At 37.3% G+C, this 21,516-nt stretch overlaps 2 protein-coding genes across 4 annotated transcripts in view; one reads left to right on the top strand and one right to left on the bottom strand.

The window, feature by feature from the left end:
- LOC139769305 (uncharacterized) overlaps positions 1–21,516 on the top strand; it is a 55,204-nt gene that overhangs the window by 18,485 nt on the left and 15,203 nt on the right. Inside the window, exon 2 of one of the 3 annotated variants that reach the window (XM_071700252.1) lies at positions 8,246–8,295. The exons of the other annotated variants lie outside the window; for them this stretch is intronic. The gene's annotated coding sequence lies outside the window, so the exon portion shown is untranslated. The remainder of the gene's footprint in view (positions 1–8,245; positions 8,296–21,516) is intronic. 3 annotated transcript variants of the gene reach the window in all.
- LOC139769304 (A-type potassium channel modulatory protein KCNIP1) overlaps positions 1–21,516 on the bottom strand; it is a 340,210-nt gene that overhangs the window by 311,800 nt on the left and 6,894 nt on the right. The window lies entirely within an intron of this gene.

The raw sequence follows: 21,516 nt of genomic DNA, 5'->3' as shown, positions 1-21,516 counted from the left end.
TGCCAGAAGCATTTTACACGATAAGACAATAATAAAATGATAAAAAATTGAAAACTTTGATTTTTCGATTATAATAATTCGAAGCATACATTTTTCAATCTGTTTCAAAATAAAAAGCAATTGATTTCTATATTCCTTTTATCAGTGATATATGTATTAATTCAAGTATTCGGAGCCATACATTAAGATAAAAGTAATCGACATAGCCGGGAAGGCTGGGCCGTCTTTTTCCAGTTGCATTGAAATATAAACGTTTCATTTTGTGCAAGCGTAGCAGTTCAAGCACTAGAATCGCAGTAGTTGCATAAGACAGTCTCTACCACATACTGTGCGAGGTGCCGCGTTCACCAAAGAATGTTTTAAATATCGTTCGATTTTTTTGCCACGCATGTAACTTTCTATGCTTTATACCGAACAATTACGTCGCCGCAAAAAAATGAGAAACCCGGACGCGGTTTCGCACACGATCTTTACGACCGCATTTAAAGGAAGAAAGCTCATATGTAGTGCAATTACAAAGACACACTTTTTTCCTTCCGTCTAAAAGTTAGTTTCATGTAATACAATTCAACAAAGGTTCTTAAATATCTGAATGTTTAAATTTATGAAAATTCGTTAATATTGTTATTATTTTATTACTGCAGAAAAAAGTAAAGATTATAGATTGAGTATCATACATGTACATAAAACTATTATTTTTTGTTGTTATATTTGCAAAATATATTCTATTCTTCAAACAAAGTATAATGTGGTTTCAATATTGTAAAATTTATGCATAAGAATTTATTTCAAATAAAATATCTTCATCTAACAACAGATGGACGAAGAAACATGTATAACATTGCGCAATATTTAAACATGAGGCACCGTTGCTATTTGGATAGCATCATACCCGGCGAATCTGGGGTAAAATTGTAAATGAAACGACATTATGAAATCAAGATTAGATAATAGACCTCATCGTGAAGAGTCATTAAATTCTAGGAAGAGAAGTGCTGGAATTCTAGGAAGAGAAGTGGATGAAATGATACAAAAAGAACAAAGCCAGATAGAAATAACACAATGCAAATTGTATCTATATTGAAAATTTCAATTTGCCTGTCGCGATCGCGAAGACAAAACGGCTCTAAAATAAAAATCAATCTCCTCATTCGTTAACAGAGTTCAGTCAATGCAGAAAATGAGAGAAAGATGAAACAAATTGAAATCTTCTTGTTCTATTTGTTGATAGTCATTCAAAGTCGTAAGATTAAACGATTATTATCCGCGAATATTCGTTACAGTCAGACAATTTTGGTTACGATTTAAGTGATTACAGTAAACCGCGAGAATATCTGCTATTATAAGACTGCGGGAGTTAGGCAAGATCAGGCTCGCGCTTTCCATCTTATATCGTTCCTGTGATTTAATCTCACGATAATAGGCGCTTTTCAACGCTGCATATATTTCCGCACCATCGTTTGAAAGTTAATTTTATTATCGGAATGTTGCTCCGTTTATATGTGTATAAGCGTAAAATATAAGATATTTCTACTATAAAATATTTTATGTTTATAAAATAAATGTTCTGAAGAATTATACAGATTCAGATAATAAGAATAGGCATAATATCTCAAATGTACAGCATTATTTAAGTTGATATCGCGCATACCTTGCAGTAACAATTCATGCTGAGAAATAATGAAAAGATCTTGCACAATATATCTATTTCGTTGAATGCAGAGATTTCAATTAGCCAGAAGTTTCGTTAACCGGTTATTTAGTCAAAAAGCACGAATTATAAACGAAGTAGTTAATTAGTAACAGTACATTCCCATAATTTTATGTCATAACTAAAAATAAATAAATTTACGATAAAATGGTATTTTAATTTTAATTGAAATTTCGCAGCACACAAAAACGTAAGTGTTGCGAGTATTTACACACGAAATTTCGGCTAATTACTTAATCAGTCATAATAATGACAGGTTGGAAACCGGCAGTTGCATATGTAAATAATTATTACGGAAATATGAAAGATAACGTTCTGTACGTGCGCGAATGCACGCAATGACGCACACTTGCATTTCCTTCAAAGACAGCTGTGCGAGAGGTTTCCTACTCGATGGAGTGGATATGTGCCAATGGTTTGCGCGATAATTACATCAATTATCCATGTACGGAGAGAAGAGCCGGAGTTTCACTTTTGTTTCGAACGGCTGATTAAACAAATTTGACTAAATACTCAACGTTTCCTACATTACCTCGATCGTTTCGCTGTGAAATTTCACTCGCTCATGTTTGCTTGTTGTGGATTTTTCTGTTAATAGTAATGAACAAAGATTTTGTGTCAACATACGATTTCTAATAAAAATAGTAAAACTCGTCAGAAGTGTTAGAGCTAATACGTCAAATATACGCAAAGGGGATAAAAGAAGGATTCCGATTGCTGACCTTTTTATATGCGGCTTAAGATTACAAGTTCGTATACACGCGGTGATCAGGTATAAAATACTCCCTTGCTCGGATTATGGATTCGCGGCGTTGAACGTACGATTACACCGTGCTTCACTAAATCGCAGCAGTGTATAATCATAGTCCGTGTAACTGTAATCCCCCGGCAACATCGGCGTTATTGCCACATTCTCACAGCACCAGCGTGAAATTATTATCGATGCCCAAACAATGCCTTAGCACAATTAGAGGAGAGTACCAATGGCGCAGCGATTTCTATCTCGCCATTCGCGATCAAGAAAGTCGATCTCGCGTCGCGTAGTTCGGTAGAAATTTTCGCTTCGAACGCGAAAATTTGCCGGTCACTGTCGAGAGCAGTGAGGGACAACGCGTTACAAGAGATCGACGTGGTCCAGTGAGCGTAAAACCCACTCGAAAGTGTCAGAATCGATTTCTTTTCGTTGTCGCGCTTGATCACGTTCCACAACTACACGTTACCCTCTTCTTAACTCCATAATTTAATCGTAACGTTCGCGCTTTAATCTCCAAACAATTATATATAAATGCATTCGTACAAAGGCATAAAGTACCGCGGTGCTAAAGGCGATAGGTAGATGTCAAATGTTAGTCTTCATATTAATGTATCGATTTAGTTTATGAGTCAATCGAAAGATCACGCATATCTGATCAATTGCTGCAAAATGGCGATAATCGGTTATGTCGAGCTAATGACAGTTAATTACTGACCACCAATAGATACAAAATAGCGTGCCACACGCAATAATCAGTCGTCGGATCGGCGATAATTAATTATTGTTCACAGCGATTACGCAGTTCAATCTGTTCCATAGAATCACTTAACACTTAAGGTTTTACTGTTTTATGTGTTTATACATCAGCGAAGATAAATTATTTCACGCAATTGCTACTGATTGAATAACTATGGTGTCTTGTGAATTGCAAGATATTTTTGAAAGAGAAAGATGGTAATCGATATGATTCGTAAGAAGTTTGCATTGCGCAAAACTGATAGCTGTAAGAGCTTTTTGTATCTTATAACAACTCGAGTATATCGTAGCTCAATGTCACCATTCAAACGCAACCGCAATTTTTTAAGAGTTTTCACAGTAAAAGGCATTCTAGAGTAAACTCATTCCGTTAAAGAAAAAGAAAAACACTTTATACTTTTATTACTTATTATCAAACAGAATATAACAAAATATAAAATATATAAAACACCATCTTTACTTGACGTTTTATATTCATTTTTCGTGTTCAATCCACATTTTTTTAATTATGTGATATTTTTTGCTACCTCAGAGTTTAATATAGATATAACCTAAGATTAATCGAAACAGAGCGATATCGATAATTTACTGCGTGTTGAATTGATATTCTCTGAAAAAGCGCATGATCTTTTTTGACGTCGATATCGTTCGCACATCGCTTGATCTCTCAATCGCGATCGCACCTTACTGCCGATTGACTGACAACGGTATAATTACCGACACGAGTTCGAGCTATATATTACGTCGGGTATGCGAGCGATATCGAAAGACGCGAACGTTTAATGAACCCATCCGTCTTCGTAATTTCACGTCTAATCATGAATTTCTCATACACTGTATCCTCAACATTTCCTTTTCTTCGCATCACGGCGTTTCTGTGATTGATATCATTAACTCTCGGCGAAAATCAAGTTTTCGCATTCGTATGCGTTCATGTGTAATTATTTGATGAAGCGATCATGAGGCAATAGTGGACTCGATTTATTTCGTCGGCACGCACTCATTTTACCTCACTTGCAAATTAGCGACTATACGATATTCAAGCAAAGAAAGGACGATATTTACTACTTTCTCTTCTGGATGAAGACGAGTTAAACACTCAATGATTACCCTCGAGATACATTATTATAAACTACTATCGTTGATGCCGATGAGATAACTACATTTCCGAAGTGTTTCAATTGCGCATGTTTGTAGCAGAGATTCAAATTGGCATAATTTTGTAACAACTAATCTTCAATGCTCCACAAATACGAAAAAAATACATTTCATGACAATAGTCATGTTTCTTCCTTCCTCCTATAATTATAAATAAATGTAGATTATTTTTGTGTATACTTGTATTTCGTCATATATATAGACGATATATAAGTATTTTGACATCAACATATATATTTCTACTTCATACATATGTATATGCATATATATATATATATATATATATATATATATACAGAAATGCATATACCTAACAGCGGTGGTACGAAACGCGCTAGCATACAAAATTTCATAACATGGCTGACGAAAGTTCGCCACAAAATCATTACATACAACTTCAATCTCTGTCAAATATATTTTTATACTTCTTTACTTCTTACACGCCGAATGCAGTGATTATCGCGAAGTAATATGTTGCGCCCCGTAATGGAATTAAACAATGACAAGCATAAATTGTCAAACGAGTGAGAAATGAATAGTTAAATATTAGAAACTGTGTGTCTATTAATCTGACGTAAGGAAGGTAATTATTTATTATTTTCATTTGCTTTATGAAATCATGAATCAGCTATCTGAGAAAATAAGAGATAAGGTAATGTATATCGGTAATTCATCGCGTTAATATGGTCAGAACAAACTGAGAAATGTACAAAGGAGTGAGTACAAATTGAGAAGAACTAGATAGATGGCTTCAGCGAACATCACTGCAGTAAAAGAAAATATTTGTATCGGTAGTAAAGTGTAGCGGTTTAGTTGATCTATATGGAGTAATGAATTGTGCCGCGCAACGTGCTTGTAATCATAGCTCACGTAGCGACAATTAAGGCCGAAATGGTCGAGATATTATTCTCTCGTTCAACGGTAATTTATCGAGGAAGCAATATAACGCGGAATTTTATCGTTCCACACATTCAGGGATTGTGAAAACGCTCGTCACGAAACGCGACTGCTGCGAAACGTTCCGAATCTCCGGAGATTGCGGCCATCGAAGGAAACTTTTAAGGTGCATTAGAGACGGGATCGCGGCAGGACAAATCGATGGCACGGAGCGTTATTAACGTCATTAACGCGCGGTCTTTCGTCATTAGAAAGCGTTTCTTTGATGCGCGAGAAAGTGTTTCCCTACGGATCGAACAGTAATCGATTCCCACTAAATTGCTAATTGGAAGAGTGTGCCAACGCGTATGATTAAAATTCACAGTGGTAAAAGTTGCACGGTATTCTTAAGGCTTAAAATTTAAAAATTTATTTCTTAAGTTAATCTGAATTTGATAAAAAAATCCTATGTGCATTAAAAAGGTCTTGTCTAATAAGTATATTTAAATTTTAAATGACGATTCGATCTTATAGCTATTAGTCACGAAAGATTATACCATTGACGCGTGTCAATATCGATTATCTACAATGGTCTTTTTAAATTATATTAATTTCATATATATATATACTCATCATCTTTGAGACGAATCTAAAATAAATTCGAGATCTAAATGTGAGCACTCCGATGCGTGTTATACTCATTAATAATAAAATCGATGAGCATCGCTTTGCATCTGGCAAACACAAGACAAGTTTTGCACACGCTTATTCGAGGCGAGCAGCTGTTATAAACGAATGAACGACGTTTTAGCAAAGGTTTTAGTTATGAAAGTGCTTACTCGCGCGGACTACATTGGCATACATTCATTATATTATGAAAAGAAAAGAGAGAAGGAGAGTGGGAAGTCGTGAGGAAAAGATTACCGTAACGAGTACGAGCGCAACGATGCACCGATAAGGAGTAGCGCACGCGCCTGAACGCGGCCACGTAATTAATATGCTACCGACGGGATCCCGGTGCTGTGTGTAAACTTTCTACTAATAATGATTTCATTCCCATCGTGTGTCGCGAGGTGCATCTAATTAATATGGTATAGGTATTGCGACCTAGCAAGCGGGACACGTGGCGGATTACTACTATTATCATCGGCAACCATGACCTGCTGCAACGGTGATATGCAACAGGTGCGATTCATTCGTAAGGCAAAGATTATCTCTGCCGATTGCAAGCGAATAAACGAAGGTCAAGACATGTTTCATGATACCCGTTAAATTAATATGACGAAGAGAAGCAAAGACGATGTATGCTTTCATCGAAAATAATAGTTCGAATATTCCAAGAATAGAAAAACATTCTTGAAGAAATCTTGAAAAAAAAATTTATTGCATTAAAAATAGTTACAACTCAATTAATTTACTGAATAATATGTTAGTTTTTTAAAAAGTCTATTCTTTAAAAATTGTTATTTTTCAAATGTGTGCGCGTGCAAATTTGCGCACGTACACACATACACACATACACATACACATATACACACATAATTATATTCATACTTAAAACATGAACGAAAAATAGTACTCGTAATAACAGCCTTTAGGCGACTACGCAATTAACATGATTTGCACATGACAGCATTGGGCAGCGCGGGTGACTGCCTTCGTTCGAAGAATAGTTTAGAAATGAACTAAACAATCACGAGAGCCCCTATCCCAGGATTGCATACCTCTTTCGCAAGTCATTACCTATCTTATTGTTGCACAAGGAGTGACCTTTAGAATTTCATTAGAAAAATGGTATGTGCGTCGATTGTTAGACTATTCCAATTAGGCAATTCATTAAATCGTATTCTTATAGTAGGCGGGAATCTTTTATAGCGGACGATAAACTTTTCAAATTCCATCGGCGAATCGTCATCACGATGCTATTTCTCGTCGCGTCGTCGCATCAACATTGTAATCTCAAGGAAAGTCTTTCTCGTTGCAATACAAAACATTGGAAATATTTTTAGTATCGTACGTTGGCCGCTAATATATTATCTTGCTAAACCAGTTACCGCGCAACTCGTTATCCTTGACAAACACGAATATTTGTATCCAGAAAGAACTAATTTGATATGCAGTTTATCGGCTTAACCGGCTCGACTAGAATTTGATACTTCCAAATATAGAAAGAGAGTCTTCGGAGAAATCATAGCGAGAGAACCGGTATTACGATAATTGAATCATCTTTAACAGTACTCTGTTACTTTTTCCTTTTTGATATCCGTCTCTTTTCTTAGCGCTATCTAATGGTTCGTATTAACTACGCAATGACTACACGTCACACAATAATTTATGGTCATCGTGTCGGCGTACAGCATGCTTTATGTACTTAATTTTGTAATTAATATATCTGCATACGTACATCAAGAGATTACGCTATATCGGCGTTATTCGTGGATCGCGAACGTCAGAAGTGCGCAAGGTATGGCGCTCTTGCGACACAAACACCGTCATCGTGCTCGGTCCCGATAAACTCCTTTCGTGCCGCAGAAGAGTGCCGACTATTGCACTCGCGGGAGAGTTGCATACGATTCGTCAAGAATTCACAGAATCGCGGTGCCGATCACCGATGCAATGCTTTGCGACCGTGGAAACGTTCCGCTTCGACATTGCCACTTGTGCATGCAAATCGCGACTGTCCCGACAAATCTGACCGGCGAAACGAGCTGTAGACAGCTTGTAATAGTAACACCTGTCCGTTTCTAGCGTATTCTCTAGCGGTCAAGAAATGTGCTCGCATAAAATCTATTGACAATTATTGCCAGCACATTGGGATTGCAATATGGTACGGCTTGATGTATTATCACTTCTCTATTATCAATTACTTCCGATAATCGTAAAATTACAACTCGAACTATATCTAAAAATTGAATTCCGTATGTAATATGTTTACCTATATTTTATTTTAACAATGTATTAATTTAAATTTTGTGTTATTGTTATTGCAGGTAAGCTTAAATCAATTCCCGAGGTTCAGAAGAGACAGATTTAGAATGGGGTATGTGACTTGTCTGACATTTATAAAATGCAATACAGTATATGTCTTCCTATGGAGACGATCGCGATGTTAATTTTTTATCTAATGTTCGCACGTATATCTATCCGATGCAAATAATATTAGCCACTCCTATCTCCACCTCTTTAACACAGCGCGATAGTTCGATATCGACGCGTGTCAAATGATTCGCATTAAGACGAACTTCTCAGCGCCAGCCGCGCTTTTGACGCTGGAGCGTTGCGCAATTTCTGACCGATTACCGACACCAGCGATGCGCGTCGCACGCGACTACTCCAGAATTCCATTCCAATTCATTTAATACGATTACGTATGCGCGCATCGCTCTCTCCACGTGTTACACGTTGGGCTTTGTGTGTCTACTGTGTGCAACCGGTGGCCGTTTACGCGCTTGTTCCCGTAAACCGCGCACGTACACACGCACAAAAACGGGGGTGATACATACACCCGTACGTATGTCGACTCGTTCATTTATTCCAGAGCATAAAGAGAGGTCGACGGGCTAATCAGACTATGACGCTCGTGCGAAGCGGTAAGCGCGCGTCGTAAAAACCGTCAGCCTCGTAACGAGAATCCCGAGTTATGTACGGGAGCCGGCCAAGTTAGAAAGTGAATCCTCGTACGCATTCGAATGAACCACACCACCGCGGTTTGCCAACATAATCGATTAGCGAAACAGTCGAAAATACGTGGCTCGCATATAGACCAGACGTGCGACTTGTTCTGGAAGCCTTTTTGCCATTGACATAAGATCACCGTATCGAATACTTGTCATTTAAAAACGCGCGCGTGTGACACATGAATAAGCATTAAAAAATGCTTTTCGTGTATATGCTTGAAATCTTTTTATTATTTGGAAAAGGTAATATAATGTTTCATGATTATGTACAGCGTTACGAAATTATATTGTTCGATGTTACGTTATTTTATTTGACAATTAATTTTCTTATATCTTAAGAAATTAACGGATCGATACACTGTCGGATTTTTTCCCGCTGGTAATAAACGATATTGCGTGTAATAGTTGTCTACATTGTAAGAATGGACATAGTACGGTTAATTATAACTGGCATGTGCTCGCGCTCGATGTCCATGGAGATAAAAGTATTGCGCGTGGAAGTTATGCGCTCTTGAGTACTTATGTGTCATCATAAATACGGGACGATATAAAAAAAAAAGAATACGATTATCGCCTTGACTCACTTGATTTACGCGCGCAAGTATTACTTGTGCAAATCTTCCGCAATCAGTAGCACGGGAAATTACTATATCATGTTTATTTATGGCGCATCGCTTGCTACACACGATTAATACGATCATTACGTATTGTAATAGCTTAGATTCACCGGACTGTTCAACGAGAATGATCGTGAGCTATTGCCAGCGCGTAATTGAATGTCCACGCGCGTGCAGATATATAAATCTATAGTACGGCAGACGCGCGCGGAGTAAAAACACGCAAATAGAGCGAGGTTCTTGAAGATGTACTCGCGGCGAACGTTAAAGTGACAGCGCACGGCAGAAGCTCGTAAAATGAATCTGACGAGAAATCCCCCATCAAATTGTGCTTCGCGTGAACGGCTTCTCTGAAATGCGGCTTTATAATTACGCGTGGCGTTACACTTAATTAACTATGCCATAAAATATTGAAATGTCCTTTAAGTACCGGCCATTTGGCAATTATTTCTTCGCGTATACCGAGATTAATTAAAGTTTCTCACCTTTTGAGAACGTAGCTTTATTTAGCTTAATGGTTTATATAACACGGAAGCGAGATATGGAATTTTTGATGTTACTTCCTCTGAGAAAGTTATAATTCTGTTTCTAATTAGTCGACCGGATTGTAAAAGAATTACTTTCTCCGAATACTTTGCAATAATCGGCGATATAGGGCGATCAGCTCGTCGATGTACGATCAGAGTACCGCTTTAAACCATATCTGTATCTGATTCAAAATTATAGTACGGGAGAAACCAGTATAACTAATTACGTTTGTAAAACACCGCCGATCTATGCAATCTACTACTTCGATCTGTTCTCTCATGCGATCTCATATGATTCGATTCGGGTCGGTGCTCACTTAGTTTTACTGATCTTTGCTTTTCTGTTCATTATGGATTAAGATTTACAAGATATATGGATTTCTTTGCAGATGAAAATATCCTACTCTTTATATTTCTTCCTTTATAATTTACCTATATATTTTTTTGTCGATTAAATTTTTATTGTAGAAACACCGACGCATGTTTGCAAATAAAAAGATTTCCTAAAAAGATTATTTAATTTCTAAATGCATGTATATTGCAACTTTTATAAATTATGACTTTTTTATAATTATCATAAAAAGGGTCATTCCTTACAATTACGCTTGTAAAAAACAAGTTAATAAACTATCCGGTTTGTCAGCCTTGATGTCCACTCTCAACAATTTTTTACTCTCACGTAAACAGATCGATGATCTGAAGTAATTATGCGTAACGGTGCGTGCGGTCGCATAATATAATATATATGCAGTCAAAGAATTTGGATCACCTCGTAACAATTAACTCAGTAATTTGAACCATTTTGTGGTTTTGCTATCGTAATTCTATCTAGAGATAACTATATGAGAAGATAAATGAATTCTTTCATATTTTTTTTATGAAAACGCGATTATATATTATTTTACACAAGACTGGCTGCTAACGAGATCATCAGATAAATAATTCGTATATCGACACAATAATATGTACACATGCGATTCCAAAGGCATAAACTGACCAATGCTCGATAATGATTTACGCTTCACGGCTTATATACGATCCCTATGTATTTCATGGTGGCGCAAAAAAATTACTTTATGTTCTAAGAGATTAAAGCACGGATAATACGTCTGCTGTTACCGTTCGCTGAGACCTTTCTTGAACGTAAAAGGAGATCGAATGCGGCTGCCGCGTAAAATTTCCTAATAATAGTCTTCCTTAAAGAGCCGTTCGCAAAAATTGTCTACCAACCGCGTTCCAGAAATGCCTTCGCACCAGTCCGACAGTTCCTCTCGTTTTTCCGGTTCTCTCCCTATCTGTCGATTCTTTCGAAATTCACGACACCTTATAATTGCCGACACCGCCAATTTCGATAGTCGGCTGAATGCCGAGCTAACGAGCTTAAACTCAAGCGAGAGAATAGTGGGTGATGACTATATAGATGAGAATATTCGACTCAACACGTATTTAGAAACTTTGCAAATTTGTTAGCGCGAGTCTGTTCCGCTCTCGATCTCGGCTCGATACCGGATAGATTTCCAATGTGACGCTAAAAGTCGGCGAAGAAAAAAACGGCGACGCGCAAGACATAAGGGAAGGTAAGAATGGCAAGCGCGACTTATATCGGAGCCGACTGTAGTAGTTCCTCATATCTTGTACCTTTTAAGAAATCCGACCGGGTGAAGTAACGGTACTTGTGTCTCTCTGGATCTCCTTGCTGCCTGACTTATGTCAGGATCACATACACGCGGTAGTCCGATCGACAGACAAAAATGGTAGCTGACATTCTCCGCCCAGTCAACTCACGTAAATAAGGACGTGCTATTTGTAACGTTTGCTTTGTCAAGTACTTGTTTTACCAAACGTTTCTTTAGGGTGAAATTAAAAAAAAAACAACTGATCAAGGAAATATGAAAATCGCTAAGGCCCGGTTGCACTAACGTCGCATAATATTTAACCTTAGCTTAACTTACTCTTCGTCTCTTTCCAAGGGGACAGTTGGAAAGAGATGAAGAGTGAGTTAAGCTAAGATTAAATATTATGCGATGTTGGTGCAACAGGGCCTAAGACATATTATGCATTTTTCGCATACAAATGATACATCAGACGACTTTTCTTTTCGTCTAAAGTATTTTTACACTTGTAATAAAACATTTTTAATTAATTTATTATATATTTTTTAATATCGTTTAATTCTATCATTACGATTATGTTTATAGTTGTTTAAAAAATATAATTCATGATGTTAAATATAAGATTGTATATGAAATTAGCGAATAACAGAGAACTTGAACCGTGATCCAGAACTACATCCTGCCTAACGTACTCATTAGTCTTGTCATTTTTTTTCTGGCGTGCATCCGCATAGCATCCACGTGTTCTTCTACACGAACGTAATAGCTATACAAAAATGGCGAGCGAGACATTTTCCAGCTGGTTGGCTATATAAGGACGTGTAATTTGTAACAGCAACTCGGTAATTTACTGCAGTAGCGGAACGAACTTGCTGGTAACCAGGAAATCGTCATCAAATAAGAATAGATATTTTACTTAGCGTTGTCGTACTACCCGCGGCTATATTTGTCTACATTGTTTGGCATAGCAATGCAAAAATTAAACCAATTTACGTCAAAGCAAAATCATTTAAAGTGGTAAGATAATATATCAAAGTGACGTGATACTATCGTGACGAATGTACAAGCGGTAAGCATAGCAAATCTTAATTTGTTTCGCAAATTAGGAAGGAGCAGCGCTTTACAGATTTAATTATTACAGGAGAAAGCTAATACGGGAAGTTACTAGAGTACGAACAGAAGTGCACGATCACACTTACATTCTTGCATCACGTTGTTATATTTTTTGCGCAGGCGTTGTACACTGCCAATTCGAAAGTACCATTAGATAATCATCGGCAAAAATAATGTTATTAGAGAACATAGGTGCAAAAAGCCCTAATTTTCCGATTATGGAATTACGAGTAGCCACTTAATTGAGACTACTCAAGTATATTGACTACATCAACATACGTATTGTTGTAGTAGAGAGATCTTAATCTTCCACTTTCTTGTATCTCGACAATCAAGAACCGTTGAAATCTCGCGCAGTGCAAATTCTTAACAAATTGTCTCGTATATATTATCGATATATTAACCCTCTGTCATGGCTTCAGGAAAAAAGAAGACCACAGAACCACCGCGTTTTATAGAGCAATGATGCCTTCTAACCCACGATCAGCGCTCCAGAATCTGCTATCCTAGATAAACGAGTGGCAATTTGTTATCCAGCGAAAGACCGATGGATGCGCGAGCGCGTCCATTCATCGTGCTCATGATCCTTAAACGCCCAGCCGTAAATCATCGTGTGTAGACGATCCCGCAGTTGATGTCCCGTCCGATTCGCGATAAACGATTCATGGACGACAGGATGAACCCGAAGAACGGCGTTAGCTTCGGTTCGACGATCGGCCACTTTCTCCGTGCCCCTTCAGACCGGAATATCTTTCACTCGCCGAGTTGTAGGATTACTCATCCGCACGCGTATGTGTCCGGGATATTTACGCTATAGCATTAAAGAAACATATAAAATGTTTTCTTTACGATAGCACAATGATGCCAGTGCCAAGATGGAACGCGGCAGAAACGACTCTGGTCAAGAACTGCTATAAATTTTAAACTGTTCTTCCTTTCTCGTTCGACGACTCCTAACGCAATATTGAAGTACTTTATTTTTCTTGTCACATTATCAACGCTATGTTTTTCGACATCGATTGCGCTAATTCTTAATTTATCATATTGGATTAAACACGTGTTCGTTGAAATTCGTAATACGCAACATTACGCGAATAGTTACTTCGAAAGGAGTAATTTCAAGGAAGTCATTAGATGATCGGTAAGAACCCATAAGAACCCATAACGGAATGAACTAAGAAAGTTACATTAAACAGGAAGCAATGGCTTACGACGCGTTTTTTGTAGGATATTTTTCAGTCACAGCGAAGAAAGATGTCGTGACCACGCATTACCGGAGATCTTCTCTGAGATGCTGCGTGAAAGTGATTCCATAATAGCAAGAATGTGTACGCACGTAGTATATGAGAATAGATTATTTCGAAGGAGTGAGGAAGACAAAAATCGGATGTAGAAGTAACTAATATATTGATTACCTTGTCTATAAATCATCTTTCTCCGATTTTTTAAAATCATATACCTATTAAATTGTTCAATAACCTCCCGAACAATAGAAAATAATACTGAGACAAACTATTGTACAATTTAATTATCTCGTATTTTTACTGGCACAATTTTTGCAATTTGTAGATTCGATATGTATGTTATAATAAAATTGACATATCCTAACATTGAGAGATTTTTATTAAACTTTCTGTCTAATAGCTATTTTATAACTGCTTTATTTACACTAATAAGAATTTTTAAATAGTGCAGCTCTCATATTATACGTAAAAATACATACATTTTTAGCTACACTGAAAGATCAAGAAAGGTGTTGAGAATCATGATTGAGTTGCAGAAACGTTCCAACAATAAGCCGGAACAAGGAAAATGCGTCGGTAAATAAAGGATAATCTGCGTGGCCGATCCGACTTAGGGAGCCTCTGCCATTCATGTTAATGAGAATCGATTACGATCGCGATCCATTATCTGTTGTCTGGTCAAAAAGAAAGACTATCTACTCGGTCGCGCCTTTGTGATATGGTGCACATGGACGACGCTAATACTATAACGTGAAAGAAAGTGCCTGACGTGCGTGAGAGTTCTTTCTCGTGATAACCAGATCATTTTTCGTTCACTTTCACCGTATCCCCTCCAGTTAACCAGTTTATCCTCCCGCACATTTATATCCCGTTTGCGTTTGCGCGATAATCCGATGTCGCACGATCGATTGATTATTTGCGCCGACTTTCTATACGTATACGCGAAAGCCTCACGTGAAAGCGCATTTCATTTATACTTCACTTGCAGCGAAGATAATGGCAATGCAAAGCACAAGTTGGTAACTGCCGATTAAAAGATTTAAGATCTTAGCCCTGTAACTAATTATAGCCTAATATTTCTTTAATTTGTACGTACTTTCTAATCATTAGTTGTACTGACAAATTGTTTTCGTGGAAAACAATTAATTATGCCGACAGGTTAAATGGGCGGTGTGAGCAAGATCATACGTAAGATGTGATTCTTGAAAGGAGAACAAAGTCTCAGCGTGCTTTATTCTCCGAAAAATCATTGCTCGACTACGTCGTAAACGGCGGCCGGCTTTCTGCAAATTTACATATATATCGCTCGGCAAAATCTGAAATACACAGTTAGCTACTCGAAACACAGTATGCGGCGACCTGCTAAGAAGATATTACTGAAACTGTTTCGCGAAGTAGAGTGATTGATGTATAACGAACCGCATTCACCGCGGGTTTCTACGCGAAAAAGCGAAACCTTGTTCGTGAATGTGAAGTGTTAAACAAAACTTCACCTTGTGTGTAACTTGCGTTTCTACAGACGCTTATAAATGCAAGAATAAAAAAATCATTAAAAAAGAACATAATTTACATCTAAAGATTAGAATAGCTATGTGCTATCTGCTTATATCTACAGTATGCATATACATAAACATGTACATGATAATATCTGTAGCAATTATTCTAATTTCATGCTGGAAATAATACTTAATATGTCAAGTTATATTTAATCCAATTATACCAGATAAATACACGAAATTCTGAAATAAATCAGTTTCCCGCTTTTTCGCGTAAAAACCCGCGGTGAATGTGGTTCGTTATACATCAATCACTCTACTTCGCGAAACAGTTTCAGTATATATTTATTATTTATCTATTTCAAACTTTCTTTGCAATTTAAAAAAATTAATATTATATTATCTTGAATTATCTTTATGTAAAGTCTTTATTACGGTAAAACCAAATTGATAATGTCGAAAGTAATGTAATAATAACATTCTGCTGCGAATGATGTCACGGCAACCCTATCCCAAAATACATATGCTTGTTCTCGGCACGGCGCGACGCGCCTGTAGATTTATCTCTAAAATGATATACGGATCGCGAAAGCGCATTGGATTATGCGCGATTGGTATAAATTTACTGCTTATTACCCGTTAACCGCGCAAAAAAAAAATCGGCAAGGACGCCGAAGATGGCAAGAACGCGTGTGAAAGTACACGCTTCTCGACGGTGACCAATGCGTGCATCACTTTTGCGTGTCAGTCCTTGCACGTGTGTAAAGCGCGGGATCGCTATCGCGCGGGTCACATGCGATTATGCGTGTGACTCGTGAACCTTGGCACGCATATTATGCCTATTATCTTGCGTGCACAATCGATAGGTGAAACGCTCACACGCGTAAATACACCGGGTACATTCCCGAGCGGCCGCCAATCAAGCGGTAGCCATATCCCACCTACACGTCGCAGATCATTCAACTTTGACGAACAATGTATTTGCAGCACCCACACAGACTAACGAGACGCACAATGCAAACCTTGTCGTGCTAAAAATAAAATAATTGTCATGGTAGCTGCATGAGACATTTATCCATTTATGCGTCTCTTATGCGGTTATCGAGACAGGCTTTGCTATGTGCAACGCGAGATATGCAGATATTTCGAAATGCATTCAATAAAATTTGTTCTATCCGTCATTGAGAACGCGTGATAATGTAATTTGTTACACCGCACTGTTCAACGTTGCCGTATGATATTGAAATAGTCTTACTGATACTTTTACCGGTTCTATTTCTACCAACTTTCCAAGAGTAATTTCGTTCAAGATCGGTCAGCTGACATTTACGCCTCTGTGTGTAGTGCAATAAAGAAAATGACTGATTATTAGTCGGTCGACTTTCGATCACGTAGAACGGCTGATATAGGCTCCGTTCGTGGTTTACTATAGAGAACTAAAGCGCGTTAATTCCAGATAATACCCTTTAATGCTTGGTGACTATTGAACTTCTAATCGAGAAACCAGTATTGCCCTAGATCGTCGCCATGCCGCCCGCTAATTGATTATTGCGTTGGCGCAGGTTGATGTAATAAAGCTTACGGGCAACAAGTAATATCTCATTTTGCTATAAATTAATTAATTTTAGTATAAATTAATTAAATTTAGAAAATAACAAAAAACTTAACGACTTTAATATGAATTTATTTCAATATTTACGATTATAGCATTTCTTACTACAATATTCCCACGAATGCATAAATCACATTATGGTGAAAAGCCTCTTTAACGCATCACTGACCTTTCTTCAACGTAAATTTTATTTAACAAGTGTAAACTACTTGTAGCCATTGATTTTCCTCTCACGAAGCCACGTTAAGAATGACAATTATCTATCTAGAGAAAGATGTATTATCGAAAATCATCATCTTCGTTAGTGTGACTTTGATTAATGAGACATAACGGGAGAAACAGAAACGCGTACCGGAGCTCACCATTCGTCTCGGAGCTAATTGGTTACCGCAGAACTTTAATGATCAAAGCGTCCTTGTGCCAATGATCGAGGCGCTCTAGATCCCACCAGTAATTAGACATGCAGGAAGAAAACGGTAACAAGGATGCTATGTCCTTCCCAGACACACTCATACTTTAATAATGATTTCTCATGCCTACCATCGATACGCATCACACGAAGGTCTAATGACTGTGAAGAACTATCGGTTGTTTCGAAACGACAACGTCCTAGAATGCAGCACGTCTCTCTCATAAACTCGCATAAAACTTATATAGCTCCTTCTACGTAGTTCCATATCGAGCTCTTTGTAAAAATAATGCTACATAAAATTCGTGTCGGAGAAGAACTATCCCTTTCATTACAGAAAGTTCTCCTAAGTAGAGACTAAAAGACAAATAATATGAAGCCATAATTAGCCTTAGGGAGATTATGAAAGCGAACTGTGTTCTTAAGTGGAGAATTGCAGTTTACGCAGCGGCATTAACGTGTTTCTTGATCGCGAGAAAAGAACCTGCTGCAGGGTACAGATCGAGCAATCTAAGTATTATACAAAATCCCATACCGTAGAATTGGCAGGATGAGGGATAATCAGTAGTCACTTTTCTCCCGAGCGAGCCGTCGAAAAGATCGCAGCGATCTACAACGATTGTGCCCAAAGGGAATCACGATTCCTAAAGATTTATGTTTAAGCCGCGTCGTTAACTCATCAATTGAAAAAGAACTTCGCGGGAGAGAGCCGAGAATTCTCGTCATCGTGTTCGATATACATATCTCGTGACACCCGGAAGTTAAGTACATCACGACGAAGAAAGGGAGAGAGAAAGAGACAGAGAAAGAGAAAGTTGAGGAAGCGATAATCGATAACGATGATCTGTGCCGAAACTGCATCGGTTTCTTATGTATCTAACATCGATTCTTTGGATTAGTTAGTTCTTGAGACGTATAAGTTAATTCGTTAATCTTGAGACGCATAAGTTTTATGGTTAATAAAATTTAATTGATCAATAGAAAGTTTAAATTAATCGGTGATCTATCATCGTCAATAATATGTCGGAGATTGTAATTGTAAAAAGTCGTTTATCTACAAATTCATCAATATAATATAAGGAGACAATAAAAACAGTTGTAGATTAGATCAAAAACTATGAATATTGATTCCACTGTGGAAGTAATACGATAAGTTTAATATTACATTAAAAGAAAATAGGGGATGCCATTAATAGCACTATTGCAAGATATTTGCGACTTAAACAGAGAGAAAATATTACCAAACTCCTCTAATAGCAAAATCTTACAAGAATAATCGGTTATTTACACTTTAGATGTCTCATTTACGTAATAAGGTAATTGCAATTGATACCTAACATTTCGAATTATTAGTCAGAGATGCATTACTTTCTTCATGGTATAATCTTCGATTATTTGTTTGGGTAATATTTACTAATTGCGCTGAAAACTTATTATCATATTGTTATGTAATAATTATATATATAAATCGCAAAAATAGAAGTTTACGATTACGTGATTTGATTATTAAAGGTAATCAAAATTACGATGAAGAAACGCAAAAATTGGATTTATTGGATTTATTCGATCTATTTTTATATTTTCTCTCTCTCTCTCTCTCTCTCTCTCTCTCTCTCTCTCTCTCTCTCTCTCTCTCTCTCAATTTTTTCATTTTCGTTTGACTAAAATATTTTTGACGACCTTGATGAATATATTTTAGGCTTTAACTGTTTAGTCCAGCTTGATTTCTGTGAACGAGCGATGGGATATCCCCTTCTTCTTGCATATTCGAGTTCTGAAACGAGTTTTACAGGAACCCTCGCAGCAAGATAATTATATAGTTCTGATCGTGAAAGTAGTGGCATCGAACCGTGGTCGCCAGAGAACACTGACTAAATGGGTTGACAGCATTGTCAAGGTCAATCTCCTCCAACTCACAGAGTATGGTGTTAACATTCGCACGGCCAAAAATCGATGTTTTTAACTAATCGCTATTATATTCTATTTTTTTTTTATGAGAAGTTAAATTATCGTCTATGTGTAATACGGAATTGCTTCTGTTAATGATATATTTGTGAAATTGAAAAGTTTCCCCCTTTTCACTATTACGTACGTCGCATAAATATTAGCGATTAACAGAATAAAAGCGCTGTCGCACCGCATCTGTAATAGCATACTTTCGACATAATGCACACCTGCAGAAGGGATGATTAATACTGATCAATATTCCATGAGGCGCAAGGAAAATGGAGATAATATGCATGCTATTATATCGTCAAATGCATATGCGATTCACATACCTGAGTTCTCGTAATACGTGAGCAAAAAAATTAATATCCGTGACTAAAAAAATTCCATGAGATCCTTATCTCTTCTATAAATGCCGAAACTCGAAATTCTTATCCGTGCGACGAATCGCAAAGAGACGTTTGATCCGATCTCTAAATATAGTAGCATGTCAACCTATGACAAAGCATTGCTCAAGCGTCGTGTCTCGGACGTTACGACGCGGTATAACGGCCGTTGATTATGCGGTGTGTATCACAAAAAAACATTGTACTCTCAATTTAACGCCAGTACTGCTCTTGCAATATCTCTCTGTCCTCCGGATAAAAGGAATTCTTTTTAAACGACTTCGGACAAATCGATAGGAGTATGTGTCTTGATCAAAGTCGGGCATGACGAGAGAGAGAGACACGAGGAATATATCATTCAAGTCTACCACCAATCATTATCGTCGCATTTATTTTAACTGGACAACAACCGTTAGGTACATTTTCGCCGTTTATCCCATTTCCACTTATTTTCGTATTATCGGAAATCTGATGAAACTACTGCGGTGAAATCTTGTCGCTAAATGTCCGATATAAAATAACATAGGATAAGAGAGAAGAGAGTTCGCGTAAAGAGGAAGTATCGCGTTAAACAGTTTGCCGATCTCATCGAGAGACTTCCCTTCGGGAGAAAGTTCGTGATTGAATTCTCGCCAACGCTGCGATAAATTAAACGAAAGTTTAAAGTCGTCACGTTTCCCCCTGCGAGGCTATTGCTACTATACGTATAACGTGCAGCACCGACTGGGGCTGCTTCGAAAGTATATAGCGAGCCGGATGCTTTCACTCTCGAGAAATATTTTCGAGAGACAAGTGCTCTTCTCTCTATCTCTCTTTCTCCTCTAATCTTTCAACGAAGATAAAGGCGTGGCCAGTTTCGAACTCCCACGTTCTATACCGTGAGATTTCCATGATACCTTTGATTATAACGCATGCATCGATATCTGCATCTCGATATCTAATTTTTCCTACTTGATTTTTCTACAGTATAAGTTAATAACATACGAGCAATGTCAATCAAAGTATTTTTGGAGCTGTATCAACATTATGCTTTTAATTTATAATAATGGTAGTAAAATAACAACCGATAATTATGTTAATACGTACGACAGATATAATACACTTATTTATGCACATATATCTGAATGTTTCCAATAAATTCAAAAGTAAAGGCCAAAAAGAATTTTGCAATGCAATATATTAAATAAACAATTAACCTTCTATTTTTCTATATTTCTGGAGACCATGGAGCATTTTGAATGCGAAAAACTACATAAGATTATATTCATACTTGATGCAACAATCTCAGAAATGCTATAGCTCTGTAACTTATTCTTTCAATTATCGACATCGTAACGTTGATTCAAGATGCAAATGTCGGTACACAAGAATCGTGATTACGGGATCGATTAATGAGATAGCTCGCGCGTGGTAACGTTGTTCCTTAGAAGACGCCAGATTCGTCATGAGAAAGGAGACTCATTTAGAGTAAATCTTATGTCGAAATCACCAAGAAATTTATGAGAATATAAAACCGAACGCCTGTCTCATTAATGATTATTGATGCGAAGACCGTTTCTTACAAGGAACAGAAGTGTGTCGCTCATTTTTAGATGCTTTTATGGAATATTTATCACCATT

Source organism: Temnothorax nylanderi, unplaced genomic scaffold (assembly GCF_030848795.1).
Source record: "Temnothorax nylanderi isolate EJ_2023f unplaced genomic scaffold, tnyl_v1.0 TNYL_tig0021_pilon, whole genome shotgun sequence".
Taxonomy (NCBI): Eukaryota; Metazoa; Arthropoda; class Insecta; order Hymenoptera; family Formicidae; genus Temnothorax; species Temnothorax nylanderi.
Note: the sequence above shows the minus strand (reverse complement) of the source record. Positions and strands in the feature narration are given on the sequence as shown.